The 20,495-nt window shown below is 42.4% G+C and overlaps 1 protein-coding gene across 1 annotated transcript in view; it reads right to left on the bottom strand.

Annotated features, from left to right (window-relative positions):
- Positions 1-20,495, bottom strand: part of LOC124609569 — a 409,000-nt gene that overhangs the window by 243,736 nt on the left and 144,769 nt on the right. The window lies entirely within an intron of this gene.

The raw sequence follows: 20,495 nt of genomic DNA, 5'->3' as shown, positions 1-20,495 counted from the left end.
AAAATGTTACACGATCATTTCATCTTTGCTTAATGCCGACGTCAGGCTCGCTTCGTATGCTACAAAGAACAGGCAGTTTCATATTACTATCTAATTATATGTCTGCATCATACACCGTAGTTTTGAAATAACTGGATCCTACAGCGCCTCGTACGGTGATCAAATCACAACTTTAAGAAAATATTGATAGTTTACAGTTTTTAGCAGTTACGGTTCACTCTGTAATACACAGATTTTTTTTGTATTTACATCTCAGTTTGGAGCGGATAAAATATCCAATCTTAATGTAAATTAACAACGGTGGGTGCTTCGGCTTTGCTTCGCCTAAATTGGTTCTTATTGTTTTAACTACTCTTGCTCTGTCTTATTTTCGGAAAAAATTTGAATGCAATCATTTTATATCCGTGTCTGCACAAAATAATTTAGTATTTGTAGATCTAACCCTCTTGCAGTTGGAGTTGGTAGTCCACAGGTCCTTACAAAAGCCTTAATGTGCAGCCACGATTTACGCAAAGATACCTCTAGGTAACAACGACGACCAACATCGGTGAGAAATACATGACATTTTGCTGCAGATCGTCGTTTGAAATAGTGTATCCAATACATTCGAAATTTAATGACAAAATTTACGCGATTTTGTGACTTTTTGCAACGAAAGGAAGCACTTACGCAGCAGATAGTGTGCTGAATGTGCATTTGCAATCTTGAAAGAAAAACATATGAAAAAATTAAATAGTCCACAGATTATTCAGCAGAATTCAATATATACATATGAGAAAAATAATGTCGACGGAAGTGTGTAGGATCAGTGGTACATAACGGCAGATAAACCATACATTTTAAAGTGCACTAAGCGGCTGTATCACCAGAGATGCCATGTGAGCCGTGCATGGCTCGCCGTCCCACCATTTGGTATTTTACACCCTGTTTTAACGTATTTCCATCTCACCACGTTGATTTAAATTACTGGCGTTACTGAGTTGCCGTTTTGCCTGACCGCCATCGGCGCTAGTAGCGCGTATCTACACTCCTGGAAATGGAAAAAAGAACACATTGACACCGGTGTGTCAGACCCACCATACTTGCTCCGGACACTGCGAGAGGGCTGTACAAGCAATGATCACACGCACGGCACAGCGGACACACCAGGAACCGCGGTGTTGGCCGTCGAATGGAGCTAGCTGCGCAGCATTTGTGCACCGCCGCCGTCAGTGTCAGCCAGTTTGCCGTGGCATACGGAGCTCCATCGCAGTCTGTAACACTGGTAGCATGCCGCGACAGCGTGGACGTGAACCGTATGTGCAGTTGACGGACTTTGAGCGAGGGCGTATAGTGGGCATGCGGGAGGCCGGGTGGACGCACCGCCGAATTGCTCAACACGTGGGGCGTGAGGTCTCCACAGTACATCGATGTTGTCGCCAGTGGTCGGCGGAAGGTGCACGTGCCCGTCGACCTGGGACCGGACCGCAGCGACGCACGGATGCACGCCAAGACCGTAGGATCCTACGCAGTGCCGTAGGGGACCGCACCGCCACTTCCCAGCAAATTAGGAACACTGTTGCTCCTGGGGTATCGGCGAGGACCATTCGCAACCGTCTCCATGAAGCTGGGCTACGGTCCCGCACACCGTTAGGCCGTCTTCCGCTCACGCCCCAACATCGTGCAGCCCGCCTCCAGTGGTGTCGCGACAGGCGTGAATGGAGGGACGAATGGAGACGTGTCGTCTTCGCTTCTGCCTTGGTGCCAATGATGGTCGTATGCGTGTTTGGCGCCGTGCAGGTGAGCGCCACAATCAGGACTGCATACGACCGAGGCACACAGGGCCAACAGCCGGCATCATGGTGTGGGGAGCGATCTCCTACACTGGCCGTACACCACAGGTGATCGTCGAGGGGAAATTGAATAGTGCACGGTACATCCAAACCGTCATCGAACCCATCGTTCTACCATTCCTAGACCGGCAAGGGAACTTGCTGTTCCAACAGGACAATGCACGTCCGCATGTATCCCGTGCCACCCAACGTGCTCTAGAAGGTGTAAGTCAACTACCCTGGCCAGCAAGATCTCCGGATCTGTCCCCCATTGAGCATGTTTGGGACTGGATGAAGCGTCGTCTCACGCGGTCTGCACGTCCAGCACGAACGCTGGTCCAACTGAGGCGCCAGGTGGAAATGGCATGGCAAGCCGTTCCACAGGACTACATCCAGCATCTCTACGATCGTCTCCATGGGAGAATAGCAGCCTGCATTGCTGCGAAATGTGGATATACACTGTACTAGTGCCGACATTGTGCATGCTCTGTTGCCTGTGTCTATGTGCCTGTGGTTCTGTCAGTGTGATCATGTGATGTATCTGACCCCAGGAATGTGTCAATAAAGTTTCCCCTTCCTGGGACAATGAATTCACGGTGTTCTTATTTCAATTTCCAGGAGTGTATATATCCCCTCTGATAGGATCTTTGCTCGGCTGCTATTACTTCCCGGTTGTGATCTGTCGTGGAGTCAGTCGGAACGTGCGAGGAGAGTTCACGGTGGCAGCTCGGATCGCGAGTTGGGCCCTGGCAGTCAGTTGCAACGCGTCTGGAGCGCAGCCCCGGCCAGCCAGTAGCCGGCTTGCAGCAGCAGTGAGCCCTGCGTGGACATCCCTCGCCCGACCGTTGCCACCACGCATCACGTAAGCCGGGCCTGACTTTTGGAGGATTGTTGGTCGTTCGGTTAGTCCGAGGCCATCTCTGTGAGGCGTAGTGGAAGGGGCCACTGGCGGTCTCTACGCAGTGTCGGAGTCAGTCTGGAGCTGTTCGATCGGTACGACCATCGTCGCTCGCAGGACGTGAAGGTTGAGTGGTTTTGAGCATTACGTTGTTGGTTCCGGCGCTGCTGTTGTGGTTTTCCTGTGAGCACAACAAGTGAAGTGTTCGAAATAGCCGCCGTCGGGTGGAAATGATCAAATTAATTTATCTATAGTGAAGTACACCAGCGGAATTTTCTGCCATGTGGCCATTAGTGTTCTGGTTACCTGCCCTGGCCGCTAACGTAGTTTTCGGGAAGTGTCTTTTCAAAAAATGCTCTGAGCACTATGGGACTTAACATCTGAGGTCATCAGTCCCCTAGAACTTAGAACTACTTAAACCTAACTAACCTAAGGACATCACACACATCCATGCCCGAGGCAGGATTCGAACCTGCGACCGTAGCAGTCGCGCGGTTCCGGACTGAAGCGCCTACAACCGCTCCGCCACCGCGGCCGGCCGCAGTGTCTTTTCCTCACCTGTTGTTGCTGCCCAACATGGTGTGTAGTTTTGGCAGCTCAGTTCACATACGCGTTTGTTTGTGGATAGCGATACTTTAATTTTTTTTTTTTTTTTTTTTTTTTTTTTTTTTTTTTTTTTTTTTTTTTTTTTTTTTTTTGAGGGGGGGCCTTGAATTCTCGTGTACATCGTCGTGGCAAGCAAGCGGTTGGTCGGTCGGTCCGTGACTGTCCCTTGGCTGGGTTGCCCGAATTAAGTGTAGTTGGTTGGACTTACCACCTGTCTCGCCTAAGTGAACGAGGGCAGACCGATCCATCTCTTAATCATCCTTTTGGCAGTGTTAATGTTGTTGTAATTTAACTGTATTTTTTATTTGGCAAGGTTAGTTGTGGGCCTTCAGCCCTGGAAACATGTTCTCAGAGTTTCCTTCAAGTCCCAACATTACCGCCTTCTGCTCTTGAAAGGTTGTTGTAATTTTCTCTGAAAGATTTTACAAGTTATTGTGGGCCTTCTGTCGTTCGTGTTGCAAAAAGTAAATTTTTAAACTTAATGTATTGTTTTACCGATTGTTGCAATATATATTTCCTTAATTTGCAGAATTTGACTTTGCGGCCTTCAGCCATCTTATTGCGTTTGTTTATCTCTTTCTGTGCACCTTGTGGGCCATCAGCTCTGTTAGCATCTTAAAACTTTGTGGCCTTCTGCCTTCAGTAATAATCATGTATATTTGGAATTTTGAAGATTTAATCCGGCGGCCTTCAGCCGTTCCGCATGTTGATCTCATATGTATACGATTTATATTATTCGTAAATTTAACTGTATGTCATGTCTTTTCAAAATTGAACTTATTCTGAATCATCTGTTTGGAGGCCTTCAGCCGCGAAGCAAATGTAACTCTTTCAGAAGTGTATTTGTGAACTAAACGATAATAAATTACAATTGTGAAATGAATCCGACCGCAACTCCCTTCGGCCTTTCCACAATCCTAATTACTTGTTAGTCTTGCGTGATTTAGCGGACGTTTCACCATGAAATCGGTTCACAATTGAATGGAAACACGCACATACTGAAAACACGCATTAAAATCTATTGCATGGAAATCCTCCGAAGTGCTTCCGTTAGATCACTATTCGCCGCGCTACAGCGACCCTTTTGGGGGTTAATGAAGACAGATGTCATTCCATGTGTGATGTAATGCGCGATCAGAAAACGGTCGGACTGTTAGTCCCGAGAAAGACTGTAAGCATTTTGTGGACATTAGCATGGCGTTAACTATGGATTTAAAAAATGTAAATATTAAGCTTTATTATTTTAGATTTATATACGTAAATTGTTATCGCTGAGTTAGAAGAATAAATTTAAAAAAAGTCTCTGGTTGGTTGTTCAGTTTGTTAGAGAATGGAAGCTATCGTCGGCGCCAAAAAGTGTCGACCACGCTCGGGAATCGGATATTTGTGCTGCGGCATGGAAATTTGTTATTTTAGGTAAAGTAGATTAATAAACACAGGCACATGTGACAAAACAACGATGTACTCGTGTTCGTGATGTTTAAGAATGAAAAGTATGTAAGAGTTTTGCGTAACTACTTTGATAACTAGCCACTACAATTGAAAAAGTATATCCACAAACTAAATAAATAACATGTAACGTCTATCAAATAAAGAAGTAGATGTCCTGCAGACACTACTGAGAAACAAGTTTCCCAAGATACTGTTCAAGGAGACTATCTGCGACGACGATAAAAAAGGGTAAGTATTTACATATTCACAGCATTTACTGCTTGCGTTGTATAAATTAATTTACATCGGAATACGACTATAGAAGTATCTATCAGACACTTAAAATGGATTTCTCGATTAACTAAGCATCCACTATTGCGGTGATGTGAACGAAGTTTTTCACACCCTAGTCCAGAAACGAGTTATCACGAAGTATTTACTGGTTTTATAATTCTATATAATTTCTGCAAGAAATTAGTGACAGTGGCACTATGCTTCTCTGAAAATAATTTTAGCTAGCCAAAGCACTCCGCAGATAACAATGAATGTCATATTTACCAAAGTACATTTCAGCAGCGGAATTTTAACGCAAAATCAAAGTTTAAAAAAGTTTGGAAAATAATCTTCCAGAAGACGACCTGTTATTTCAGATTCTTTTGTGTGCCTGGGGATTTTCTACTTAAGCGGTGCAAACTGGAAGAGTATGAAAATTTTAAAGTTATCTAAGTCAGGAAAATTGTACGTCTAATCATTATGAACAGTAGCACAATCCACCGGACACCTGAAAAGTGAGAAGTACTTCGCAGCAGGGTTCAGTGTAAATCTAATCTCATTTGTACAAGTAATAGTAATGAGATTTATATGATGTATCTACAATGTACCTCTGTTCAAGATCACTTCAGGATTATGACAGTTTCAGACAGTAAGCTGAGCCAGCATCCGCAATATCTAATTAGTGACGAAGTTTGAATCGTCGAACGTACCCTAGGTTTATTACACATACGTCTGTGAAAACTGCAGTATCTAGAATGAAAGATAGAGTAAATGTAGCCAAAAAACACCTTCTTTTACGTGAATGGGAATGTCGGTGTTATACAAAGTTGAAACGCAATGACATGCTTCAGCTCTGTAATGAGTGCACATATGTTGATGTTCCACGCCATAGATAACCTCATCTGTATTTACAGCTTTAATGTGTTACGGCCGGTTTCGTTAAACATCTTTAGACTGCCGAGCTGCAGCAGGTGTACATCTAAGTGTGTCGACAATGCAACACAATAAGTATGACTTGAACTAATGTTACGTATTCGACTGCGTCGACCTGCATTACAAAAAGCTACAAAACAGCTCACACTGCAACGACCATTGAACACCGTCACAGCCGCGATTAGTGACGACATGTGACGCTGCCGGCATTAGTGTTACACGCTGTCGTAATGACGGCCGTGAAACAGCCATCATATTTTGGAGACAAAGATGAAGATCAAGTGTGGTGGTTCGGGGCCTTATTGGGCTGACAAGGTATCTCTAGAATGAAATTTTCACTCTACAGCAGAGTATGCGCTGATACGGAACTTCCTGGCAGATTAAAACTGTGAGCGGATCGAGACTCGACTCGAACTCAGGGCCTTTGTATTTCATGGGCAAGTGCTCTACCGACTGAGCTACCCAAGCACGCCTCACGGCCTGTCCTCACAACTTTACTTCAGTCAGTACCTTGGTCTCCTACCTTCCAAAATTCACAGCTCCCCTGCGAAACTTGCAGAACTAGCACTCCTGGAAGAAAGGATAGTGCCGAGACATGGCTTAGCCACAGCCTGGGGGATGTTTCCAAAATGAGATTTTCACTCTGCAGCGGAGTGTGCGCTGATACGAAACTTCCTGTCAGATAAAAACTATGTGCCGGAGCGAGACTCAAACTCGGAACCTTTGCCTTTCGCGGGAAAGTGATCTACTACCTGAGCCCCCCAAGCGTGACTTACGACCCGTCCTCACAGTATTCATTCCGCCAGTACCTCGTCTCCTACCTTCCACAGGTCCGGAGTTCGAGTCTCGGTCCGGCACACAAAGTCTGACAGGAAGTTTCAAGCTATCTCTAGTCAAACGTATTGAGGCCTTTAGAACATTTTAGGGCTCGAGGTACTGTAGTTCTTTTTCGCAAATTCACAGCACGACAAAGCTGAACCACATACGGAAAGAAATGCGACAAACGTCCTCGAATAATGGAAAGTGGCACTACTCCGCGGGTCAAGCATTCGCCCCACTGAGAGTCCGCTGACAAGGGAACCTCCCCATCGCACCCCCCTCCGATTTAGTTATAAATTGACACAGTGATAGGCCTTGAAAAACTGAACACAGGTCAATCGAGAAAACAGGAAGAAGTTGTGTGGAACTATGAAAAAATACACAAAATATACAAACTGAGTAGTCCAAGTGTAACATATCCAACATCAAGGACTATATAACACGAAGAGCGCCGTGGTCCCGTGGTTAGAGTGAGCAACTACGAAACGAGAGGTCCTTGGTTCGAGTCCTCCCTCGAGCAAAAATTTTACTTACTTTATTTTCGCAAAGTTACGATCTGACCGTTCATTCATTGACGTCTCTGTTCACTGTAATAAGTTTAGTGTCTGTGTTTTACGACCGCATCACAAAACCGTGCGATTAGTAGACGAAAGGACGTGCCTCTCCAATAGGAACCGAAAACATTTGATCGCAAATTCATAGGTCAACCGATTCCTCCACAGGAAAACACGTCTGAAATATTCTATACGACACTGGTGACGGCATGTGCGTCACATTACAGGAATATGTTGTCGACCCACCTAACTTGCACAGTTGGCGAATGGGTAAAAAGATTCTTCTACCTTGCCCGATTTAGGTTTTCTTGTGCATGTGATAATCACTCCCAAAAAAGTGATGAAAACATTGAGTTTGTCACATAAACGGCAACAAATGAATGCAACAGTTTCACAGTCGCACAGTTTTCCCTGTGCTATGTCAAAACAAACGTTTTTAACGTTTTCAAGTTTTTCCGTGTGTAGACCGTCAAATCCTGCATGTGTCCAAGCAAATCTGAACATGTCCTGGAATTTTGGAGAACAAAGTTGATCATGTCTGAGTGCATGAACTTTGATAATTGTTTGAAAATAAAAAATTAAAACTTTTCACTCGAGGGAGGGTTGAACCAGGGACCTTCCGTTCCGTAGCTGCTCACGGTAACAACGGGACCACGGTGCTCCTCAGGGAACAGGTACCTTAATGTGACATATCTTGCACACGGACTACTCAGTTTGTATATTTTGCTTATTTTTTTCATAGTTCCATACAACTTTTTCCTGTTTTCTCGATTGATCTGTGTTCAGTTTTTCATGGCCTATCCCTGTCTAAATCTGAGGGGGGTGCGATGGGGAGGTTCCCTTGTGAGAATGTCTGTGGGGTGGTAGAGGGAGAACCCCACGAAACTAATTGAGACCGTCACTGGCTCGACACCACATCTTTATGATGCTTTGATGTCGGCACCTGAAACTTCACTTAATCCCATTTTTCCAAGTTAGAAATCCTATATAGTCATGTAGTCATAATCATTTCTCTCTTCATTTGCTTTATCTGTCTCGTACAATTCAGTCACCGTTACATGTATTCTTCTCAGTGAATTATTTTCGCAACTTTAAGTGTATAAGTAGTTTTCCATGCCCGTCCTTTCGTACTAGGTTGTTATTACCGCAGCATCAGAACCGACATTACGGAGCTACAACTGTAAGAGCAACGCACTATTAGTTACGTGATCGGAGTAGGCCGTCACGGGTTATATCAGTACATATCCAGATTAACTCCGCTACCCATTGCACAGTGCAAGACGGAAGGTACAACGTACCAAGATTGTCGATTTTCTGTTTTATTAAAAATGTTCAAATGTGTGTAAAATCTTATGGGACTTAACTGCTAAGGTCATCAGTCCCTAAGCTTACACACTACTTAACCTAAATTATCCTAAGGACACACACACACACACACACACACACACACACACACACACACACACGCCCGAGGGAGGACTCGAACCTCCGCCGGGACCAGCCGCTCAGTCTATGACTGCAGCGCTTTAGACTCTCTTTTATTACTAGAGGTTACTTGTAAATGGTTCAATCTTTGCTTTCTGATCATATCATGTACGGGACCTACTACGGTCTTTGACGTCTCAAGGTGCAAACGTCAGTCACATACATCAGAAGCTGTAACAGGTAATCTTACGTCGTGCCGTGAACGGAAAGACGAGGAAAGCCGATAGAAAGACATCCAGCTTTAGTCAACACGACAGAACTAACATGACATAAATAGAGAATGCAGGCGCCGCCATTTAACGGGCCGGGTGCCCAGCGCGCGCAGTGTTTGCTTGGGATGGTGCAGCAGCAGCGGCGGCGCGGTAGGAGCGCCACGCTATGCTCGCCACGCCGCACTGCGCCTGCGACTGCGCCAAAGGCGTGCCGGGCCGCGACGTGACGCGCCGTGACGTAACGTGACGTGACGAGACGAGACGACACGAGGCGCATCACGCTCAGCTGCCGCTGCTGCCGTCAAGTACACGCGGACAATGTCTCGCCAACAACGTGCAAGCTCACGAGCCATCCAGCGGCTCTCTTCTTCAAGCGCTGCACGAATACCTTTCGAGATCTACAACATTAAAATGATTTCCGTGGAAACTTATGGAATACCGTTGTATTGCTATAGCCAAGTTCCGCATTACGCCAGGGCGGCGATCGTAGCAGATGCTTAAGAAGCGGCCTTTGGTCTGCTTTAGGACCTGAAGTTCAGGATATAAAATAGGACAGCAATTTACAAGAAAATTTGTCTCCATTTAATTTGGGTAAATTTAGGGATAACGCTTATCAAAACAATGTCTCTAACCATATCGCACTATGTCTTCATTAAGGTGAGGTCGTTTAACGTTCTTGTCCCTGGTGTTCCGTAATTCATTTTTTAACGCTCGTTAATGTTCAAAAATAACGTTCTCCACTGCAGTTGCCGATCATCAAATAAAAGTAAATGCTTCAGACGCTTTCTACATTTAGAGAAACACGATTTTAATTAATTTTCCATTAAAAGATTATAAAATTGCGTTCCAGGTCGTGGGTTTTGCTGTCAATAGCAGCGGCCACGCACACTAGAGTGACAAAAACCGTAGGATAGCGATGTGAACAAATACAGACCCCGGTAGTATCGCGTACACAATGTATAAAAGGGCAGTGCGTTAACAGAGCTGTCATTTGTACTCAGGTCATTCATACCAAAAGATTTCCGACGTCATTATGCCCACACGACGGGAATTATCAGACTTTGAACGCGAAATGGTGGTTGGAGGTAGACACATGGGACATACCATTTCGGAAATCGTTAGGGAATTCAATATTTCGAGAGCCACAATGCCAAGAGCGTGCCAAGAACACCAAATTTCAGACATTACTTCTCACCTTGGTCAGCGCAGTGACCGACGGCCTTCACTTAACGACCGAGTGCATCGGCGTTTGCGTAGGGTTGTCAGTGCTAACCAATAAGCAACACTGCGTGAAATAACCGCAGAAATCAATGTGGGACGTGCGACGAACGTATCCGTTAGGACAGTGCGGGGAAATTTGGCTTTAATGGGCTGGGGGGAAGACGACCGACGCGAGTGCATTTGCGAACTTCACGATATCGCCTGCAGCGCCTCTCTTGTGCTTGTGACTATATCGCTTGCACCCTAGGCGACTGGAAAACCGTGACCTGGATAGATGTCTCCCGATTTCAGTTGGAAAGAGCTGAGGTAGGATTCGAGTGTGCCGCAGACCCCAAGAAGTCATGGACCCAAGTTGTCAGCGAAGCACTGTGCGAACTGGTTATGGCTCCAGAATGGTGTGGCCTGTGATTACATGGGATGGACTGCGTCCTCTGGTCCAGCGGAACCGATCACTGACTGGAAATGGCTCCATTCAGTACTTGGAGACCATTTGCAGCAAGTTATGGACTTCATGTTCCCAAACAACGATGAAATTTTTATAGATAACAGAGCGCCATGTCATCTGGTCAGAACTGTTCGCGATTGGTTTAAAAATCATCCTGGACAATTCGTGCGAATGATTTAGCCATCCAGATCGCCCGATATGAATCCCCTGGTAAATTTATGGGACATAATCGAAAGATCAGCTCGTGCACAAAATCCTGAACTGGCAACAGTTTCGCAATTGTGGACGGCTATAGAGGCAGCATGTTTCGATATTTCTGCAAGGGACTTCCAACGAATTGTGCTACGCTTTCTTCCAAAATCTCTTCTGCTGTTAAAGACTTGAATTTACGAAGTATTCCAGATACGCTAGTCACCTGGTGGCACACTTCCATGCGTTTAGCTGATGCAGACAGCACATTATCTATTATGACAATAAACAATCAAATTTCAAAATGTTGTCCACGTATTTGGTTTTCTCCAACTTCATCGAGTTTATCAGAGCCGCTGAAATTGTCGTACTTTGTATTTCGCTTTGTCACCTTGAAGTGTGTTGCTTATACTCTCCACAGCAGGTCAGAACTTTGGCTTTTTTTTTTTTTCAGTATCCGAAAATGAAGACAGCATTGCTTGCACGTTCCCATATTAACGTCTTGATCTTACGACTGCAATGAAGTGCTAGTCTCTTTGCAATCGTTCAAGTTTTTCGTTCCAAGTGATAGTCGTTATTACCATTTCCAACTTATCCATCTTCGAAATTAGTCCGTAAGTCTGATTTCGACACACTACCTTTTTATCCGTATTATTATATATGCCACCAAGAAATCGCTTGATACTGGCAAAACCACATGCAAGTGTCCCTCGTAACATGTGCGCGAGCCAACTACTTAGTGTCTGACATCTTTTCAAAATCAGAGTTTTGGAGCTTTTTTTCAATGCTTTCAAAAAAAGATCCCATCGATGGGCAAAAGCGGAAGAAAATGCACAGGCTTTCAATGAAATCGAAGAAAAACGCTGTTCGTGTACAGCATTCTTCAGCGCATTGCCAACCAAATTTGATGAATGTGCAAAGTATGGAATGTATCCTGCGTATTTATTTGTTTATCTTCTTAATTTGTGCTTCTAAGCAGCTGTGTTTCCGACTTCTGTTGCTGGCATTGTCCTAGCATTGCCCACGACAATCTCTGATATCAATGTCATTCTCATTTAGAAAATCTAGTAAGTTCTGGCCGAGTTGTTCAGCAGTATGGTCTTCCATGTCCAAGAACCTTACAAGTCTTTCCCTTGGCCCAGACGGCAGGACACAGCGCACTATCAGAGTTGGTTGGTCTACATGAGATGTATCTGGAGTAGAGTCGAATGAAACAGAATAATATTTGCATTTGTTAATTTCGCAAATAATAAGATCCTGTATACTTGATGCAAAAAGATGGATAATTTCCTCGCAGTTTGTTTTTGGTAAAAGTAAAGACGACAACGATTTTGATAATGGTTTTAAAAAATTAACGTTCTGTATGTATTGAACACGCAACCTTTAACCTAGAGCAGTGATCAAACTTTTTTTTGCTCAGGAACCAAAACTGACGTTGTGGGGCTGCACCTCGGGCCGCATATCCACCGATGTTGTTATTATTTATAACCTACATAAATTAGTATGTTATGAGCCCCTGAGAGGCAAGCTACAGTAAGGGTGCGATAGGTTGGCCGGTATCCCGAAAGTACTGCTCGCACCATCACAAAAATTACGTAAATGATTTAAATGCCAGTTGTCTTCTACTCATTGCGTTATTTTACAACAGCCACGAATTTCATATTGCTTGCTACGAATATGTACCGCATTTAAAGATGACTGCGTCAATAACAAGCAATCACGAATCCCGGTTGCTTCTCTGTCAAAATTTAATACCATGGCAGCTAGTCAGTACGGATTGTCAGTACTGGAAGACAAACAATAATACATTCCCCTCCTCATTTCCTCTAAGCCCGCAATGGTCTCCGCTACTTCACTCCTCTAGCTCTATCCTTGAGGTAGGCCGCCTACCTAGCTCACGTACGAATTCTCCAACGTTAATTAAAGTTAAGTATATCTTAAAACGTTACTGTCTCTGTAAGTACTTCTGTTTTTGTGAGCGGAGAAACTGAACTCTTAAGAATCTCTTAAGTGCAGTTGGCGTTTCTGGATTCTGCTGTTAGCTGTTAATGCATATTTTTATAAAATGGACTGAGAACCACGGGCCACACGAATACTTGATTCGTTGCCCTTGGGCCGTAGTTTGACGACCAGTGGCCTGGACCCTTAGCCATTGCGCTACGCAGCTACTATTTTTAATAGTTTAGAATATCACAAGAAATTATTTTTGTTACATTTTCACAAGCGAGAGTCCGCCAAGGAGGATAGCTGCACGGCACCCAATCCTACACCACTCTATGGGTAGTCTCAAAAAGTAAATGCCACCTCTACTAGTATCTCAGTGGCAAATAAACCTTTACTGTATTCGAAAGTAAATTTATTATAATAAGAGAATTATTATCAGATCAAACGCCGATAATTAATACCTACACTGTCAAATACGTTGCACTTAGGGCCTACGTTTTTTTCTAACTTGGTAGTTTACATAAGAAAAGCAAATAAGCTTACCTTATTCTTCACTGCGTCTCGTTTTCCTGTCAGAAAAATCTCGAAATCACTAGAGAAAATTATATTTCTGTCTCTAAATAACTTCTACTGCTGTTAAAAAGTAGTAGTGCACCATTTTCACAAACAGCGATGTGCAAAGAAACGACACAAAAGAAACGCAGGAATCGCGAAACTATAAAATGTTACACAGTAATCCACCATCAAGAAAGCTACCTTCACTCTAAGCAGCTCGTATGAGAAGTGCTTTTACCGAAGTAAATACACTGTAGAAGGAACGAACGACAGTAATAGTACACTTTCTAATATAATTATGATATCCATTACTTACCTGCTTAATGGGAATCAATGGATTCCTATTGTAACTGATCGGATTATTAGGACTAGCTCACACAATATTAGGGAATTCTCCTGCAAGTTTTGCGGTGTTGTCAACGACACAGAATGTCTGGTGAGACCAGCGCTCACTTTTGGAAATGCACCACAGTTGTCCCTAGGTAGGTTGGATACCATTCCTACGTAATTTAATTTTTTTTTTCTTTTTTTACCCAGTCGGACGTGGGCCAACTGACATCATCTTACATAAGATTGCAAATTCCTTCATAGGCCGAGCACATTCAACGACAAAAATATTCGTTGGATAGTGCAATGGCTTTACAGTTTAAGAATACCCGTTCTTCACATAGTGCTGTCATGTAGACGAAAACTTGGCGCTTCTTTAACCGGGCGAGAAGTTACCGATCATAATCATTCAATAGAATTTCTACTTTAGTCTTGCCCAGGGTCATTAATTCGAATCCTACCATTATGACGTTGAAATTCGATAAATGAAACGCACCAGTTTGCCTTTGTTCTACAATATTACTTTTATTGGTAACTGGTTTTCGGTTTACATGGCCATCTTCAGACATTTACTGAGTATTATGACCAAAGAAGTTAAAACGTTTGCAAACAACATTGGAAGAAAAGTAACACGTATAGACTGAAGTAGAAGCATAGAGTAAGTAACATTTTTGGCAGTATGATGGTAATGCAATGAAAAAATAAAAATTGAACAGTACACGAATAACAATGGAGGAGACAGGAAAACCTTTAACACAAAATAGGAATAGCATGCCTACATAACAGTTTCTACAGATAAATAAAACTAATAAAATAAAATTAGTGCTATACAAAGCTACATCAAGAGGTATGAAACATGGAGAGTGATAACCAAACCAATTAAAAGAAGAGACAGTCATCAATGTAACTATAGAACACGTAAGGAACTTATGCAATATCAATAAGATAAACAGAAATAAATAAATGCAGGAAAATGGAGGCGTTTGAGGGAACCTACAGTAAATGCAATCTTTGAAAGTGTGGTGGTACTACATTTTGACATTAACATTATAATCAAAACAGTGGCTGTGTAACTGTTTGTATTAAATAAACTAACAAAATAAGATATGAACAATATTTGATGAGGAAACTACAAGGGGTGTTAAACAAGGACAGTAATAAAAGTACCAGTTAAAAGAAAGCCTTAACTATTGAAACTACAGCCGACATGGAATTCAACAAAAAAAAAAATAACTTAATGAATACAGGAAACTGGGAATATGTAGGAAGAGACAGTGTGGGAAGTAATGAACAACAGAGATGATTATATGAAGTTTGGGAGAGAGGAAGTGTTGAGCTGTGTGTGGTCATTTAGGATTAGATGTGGAATGTGAGCAAGATGTTTGTTAATTTCCAGGGCTTCCAGCAGGTTGAGTTTATGACCTTTGTTTGCTAGGTGAAGTACACGGGACACTGGCTGGTAGTTGTGACTCTCATTCAGTACATACTCAGCAAACGCAGAGTCTGAATTCTGCAACCTCCAGCTGCGTCAATGTTCAGCCAGCCCAGTTACAATGTCTCTGCCTGACTAACCAACGTAAAACTTGTCACAATCGAACACGTGATTTTGTATACCCCACTGTTGGCTAATAATTGGATCTTATCATTGCTATTAAAAACACACTGGGCTGTCGTGTTCCTGACATAGTAGGAAAGCCTATACTTGCAGGACTTCAGTGCTTTGGCTACAATCTATGATACCTCACCTAGAAATGGTAGTGTACACAATATCTTGCAGACAGTGGATGGGGAAGCAGGTGGGGCATAGAGGAGAGGTATAATTTTCCGTTTTTGTTTCCTGTGCAAGATGTGGTCAATAAGAACTGGATTGTAGCCATTGGCTGTGGCAATAAATTTTATTGTATCTAACTCCGCCTTAAAATCATCTCTGGACATGGGGATGGATATGAGACGGTATACCATTGAATGGAAAGCTGCATGTTTGTGAGCTATGGGGTGTTGTGAGCAAGAAGGAATTACTGTGTCTATAGTTGTAGTTTTTCTGTAACTTTTGAAACTGTGTGTGTGTGTGTGTGTGTGTGTGTGTGTGTGTGTGTGCGCTGATGTCAATGGTGAGATCTAAAAAGTTTATGGATTTGTTGGCAATCTCCATTGTGAACTGGATATTTTTATGTTGACTGTTTAGGTTTTTCAAAAATGTGTTGAGTTGTCTTGAAGTACCAGTCCACATACACAGGACATCATCTACATATCTAAACCAGTATTTGATATTTGCACTCGAAGGTTCTGTTTTTATAAAATTTTGTTCAAAATGGTCCATAAATATTACAACCAACAGTGGAATAAGAGGGGAACCCATTGCTAAGCCATCTAACTGTTTATAAAGGGTCCCTTGAAACTGGAAATAGTTCTGTGGCAGGCATGTCTGCGCGGCCAGTCTCAAGTCATTTAATTCCACAGGATTGACATTAGACTTGTGCATCAGCTCTGTCAGAATATCAATGCATTCAATGCATTAGGAAACTAATTGCTGACATCAAAGGATACTAATTTATCACTGTGTGAGACAGATATACCTCTTAACGTATTTACTAGGTCCACGGAGTTTGAAATACCATGCTTTGGTTTGAATTTAGATTTGCTCTTCATTAGGACATCCAGTTTACTAGCTAGTTTGTAAGATGGAGCAGTGAATGATGATACAACTGGACGAATAGGAACATCTTGTTTATGCAGTTTAGGAAGCCCATACATTCTAGGAGGTACTGGGTTCATATTAGTTAACAGTTTTGCTTCAAACTCAGAGGATATGCTTTTGCATGAATTGATGGCATATTTAACATCCTCTTTGAACAATTTAGTAGGGTCTTTAGGAAGGACTTGGAAGCATGTGATATTAAGGAAATCATTAACTTTTTGGAGGAACTTGTGGCACTTTCTCCAGTGGTCACAGGTTCCTTGCACTGTCGTAACACATCACATGTACACTGTCATATTTACAGAATATGACAGTGTACATGTGATGTGTTACGACAGTGCAAGGAACCTGTGACCATTGGAGACAGCGCCACAAGTTCCTCCAAAAAACCGTAACACAACATACACAAATGTCATACTAAAAAATGTAAATCCACCTGATGATGGAGGTTTAAACCTTTGAAAGGCGTCATGGAGATAAATAAACAGTGACTGGTTACAGTGCACTTGTTGTTTCATTTAATAATACAAGCACATTGCTAAATGAACAGAAATTCTATGGTCTGCTGCATACGTACGTAAATGTAATAAGGGGTAGCATGAAGCCACGAATCGTGAAGGGCAAAACAGATGAATCCAAAAACTGTGACCATCAACGTCCAGTATATTTGCAATATCTTATACTGACGACGTAATATTTGTCAGACATAGAAACTTGGTTTCTGAGAGCGGAAGAGACTTCTGTTGAGCTCCTCGCGCCGTTCTGGCACTGGCCGGATTGCGGTGGTCGGGCCGACGCCAGTTTACTGCTGCAATGGGTTGGCAGCGATTCAGATTAGCTGTCACGCGACAGTAATGACTACTGCGCCACAGAGCTCCCAAATGAAGATCGTTTACGTCCCATATGCGTTAGCAACACTTCGCTTTCATGGCAGTACCAACTTGGTTCTACAAAAAGAAAACTAAGCACCCCGACATCGCAGCAAACTATTTACGTGCAGACAAATGATTGAGCTATCGATATCAAGTACAGTTGCAAAACTGTTCGGCAGAGAAACTCAACTTGTGGCTTAAAGACACATAAAGAACCGAAAAAGCTGTGTCAAAGACCAACTCCCAAACTATTTTAGTACAACCTTCCATACTGTCGAAATACGAGGTGAAAGGAAATATTTGAAAATGTAAAAGTTAATTACAAGTCCGTCACTGCAACCCACAGGGAGACATAAATTTAAACAATAAATGAAATAAAAATATTTGTGAGGTAAGTTATTTCTCTCAGAATATTTACATTTTCGATTACAATGGCAGTTGGCGCTTTAAGGGCCCAGAAGTCTTATTTGTCCCTGTTTAAATACATTTTCTACGTTTAACAACTGGCAGGTAACATCCTGTTGACAGACAGAAGGGCTCTTTCACATCGTGAAAGTGAGAACGTGTACCGCTATGAGCTTACAAACTTTATTAAACAGACTACTCGTCTAACTGGAATGTCTCCTTTTTGGCGTGATCTAAAAGAATCGCATGCCTTTCTGCGAATTTCTAGAAAAGTCTCATCACATGTCTGGTAATTTCTTTTTTGTCAACTGATTTCTGAAATTATTTTCTTTTATTTTTGGAGCAATGGGCAATTCTATTATCGTCATTTAACAACACGGCAGAAAAACTGCAGGAGCAGTACTTCTTACAACCGGGTAATCACGTCGTGAAGCATCGGCTTCTTTCTTTTAGCTCTTATCGAATGGCATCGTCAATAATTAAAAAACTTTTAGTGCAGTGTTCCGATATTTTGTTTGAATATGACAGTGGAAGTCAATAAATGAATAGATCCCGTAAATCTCGAGGTGAGTCTTGGAGATATCACATCATTATCGATAATGTAGTGCCTCTTGCGGCGGCGAGGTTCCTTTTCGTCCTTTTACCTGCACCTACCTGTGAAGTTATTGCAGAAAATTGCCGGTAGGAAAACCGAGCAGAAACCTACCGTACTGCAACTCGCACTAGACTGTATACAACGTAACTATTCTAAAAAATGGGGAAAAGATCTAAATTTTGAATGAAAGATGGAAATACTGGCAAAACTTTGGTATTTTATGAAGTTGAAAACTACACGCTCACTGCCAAGCCCGTGCTAATCCTAACACAGTCATGCACAAATGTTACCACGTTTATGGTAACGTAGTTCCCCAAATCTGAACAGCTAATAAGCACGGATTTTTCTTAAACGAAAATACTCGCCGTACTAATAAGTTTATCGGTGTCTAATGCACTCAAGCTTTCAGTCGCCAATCTGCTCAATATGTCAAGCGGAATTACTGTCCTATCTCATACACAAAACTACTTTAAAAAATCTGTACGTTCTAAAAAACAAACCCGAATAAATATGCCTTCACTGTAAAGCACTTTTGAGGCATGTAGCACAACTAAAACCGGCGAATTATATCTTCCTTCGGATCTCATACTACAAACGACCGAACCACTGAAAGGCTAGGCTCGACTACTTTAAACCGTTGTAAGCATTCCACATCTCCAAGAGAAAAGACGCGCGAAGAATACTCCGTTTTGATTGTTCAGTTTTCCTTAAGGCCAATAGAAAAACATTTTTCTCCGGCGTTAGTCCGCGCTTTTCATGACTGACTAATCAACAAATAACACACTTTCGAACTGTACTTTCTCCCGAAGTAAATATTTTACCTTCTGATATTTTGTTTCTACTGTACGTTATTAACTACTTTCATTTGCACTCTAGCTTTTCTTTTACCATAAACTTACTTAACATATTATGATACAGAATTTTCCGTCGTTTGCATTCACACTGTCTTAAAAATTTCTCACGGTAGTTCGTACAGCGTTTATCAGTAGAACAATGATCTACATATTTACTTTCGACCACATTCACGCATCATCACACTGCTAAAAACACATACAAAACTGTACAAACATAAATAAACAAAAAACCTTCAAGAAATAAACAGAACACTTCACAAAAACATTCTCTAGACCTGTTTCTTGAATGTCTCTGTCCGCTACTGTCCTCTAGCAGATGAAAATTAGAACTACGAATTCGACTGGCCCCGCTTCAGACCATCTGTCACCGTGCACGCAGGAGTCATTCTCCCGATACACAGGCTCTGGACAGGAGCGATGCCTCACTCTGTAATGTTCCCTCGGACATGCATGCATAGCAAAAGCGGTTAAGGCGACCGCCTACGTAAAGCAGTAAATTCGGATTCGAGTGCCGGTTCGGCACAAATTTTCATTGACGTCACTCCATTCGATATTTGATACACATAATCATTTAGCTCACTTAGCAATCTAGTTCATTTTACTTGTAATTAGCTATGCAAATGAGTTGTTCGCCTGTAGTTTGAAGCCCTCCTAGTAGAAATTTTCGTCAGGATTCACTCTCGGTGTAACACGTTCGTATTAACAAGAACGCACCACCAAATAAACATTCTGAAAGCACAAAACTCGTCACTTTAAGACGACAGCACAGAATTTCAATTATGTGAAAGCAATGCCAAGTTGTCAGAAAGCCTATAGGCAGCAGAATTTTTTTATCAGCTTGTTCCCAGTTTTATCAATACTTCAACTAACCTGTAACGTATATGCATCCGAAAGGCGAAAAATCATAATAATTAGTAGTAACATCTATGTGACACATCATACTTTTGACAGTCAATGTTTCCATGCCGGAAATAACGGAACTTCCTACCACAACTATGTAGGAATTATTGAGTAAGAAACATGTTTTTACACTATTTTTGCTGAAAAAACCTGAAGAACGTAAAGTGGTTAGTCTTGGCTAACTGTGCCATTTCAGAGGATTTCGCTCAAATGAAAGCAATCAGCTAGAAGTGCTCACCGCTCACACGTGGAATGCAGAGCAAGGGGAGCATTATTTATTTTCACTGTACGCAGTAACAAGAGAAATCTACAGCTGTAAATGTTCCAACTACAGTGAACATGAGCAGCATGAAATAATAACACGTTTGTCACTGCTGGGCAGGCGGTAATTGTAATCACGCGCTGGTTCTCACTATGCGAAGCACGCAGGGCGCGCACAGTAATTACGCCGTAGTTCTTCATTAAGCA

This window comes from Schistocerca americana, chromosome 1 (assembly GCF_021461395.2).
Source record: "Schistocerca americana isolate TAMUIC-IGC-003095 chromosome 1, iqSchAmer2.1, whole genome shotgun sequence".
NCBI classification, from domain to species: Eukaryota; Metazoa; Arthropoda; class Insecta; order Orthoptera; family Acrididae; genus Schistocerca; species Schistocerca americana.
This window is presented reverse-complemented; position numbering and strand designations above follow the sequence as displayed.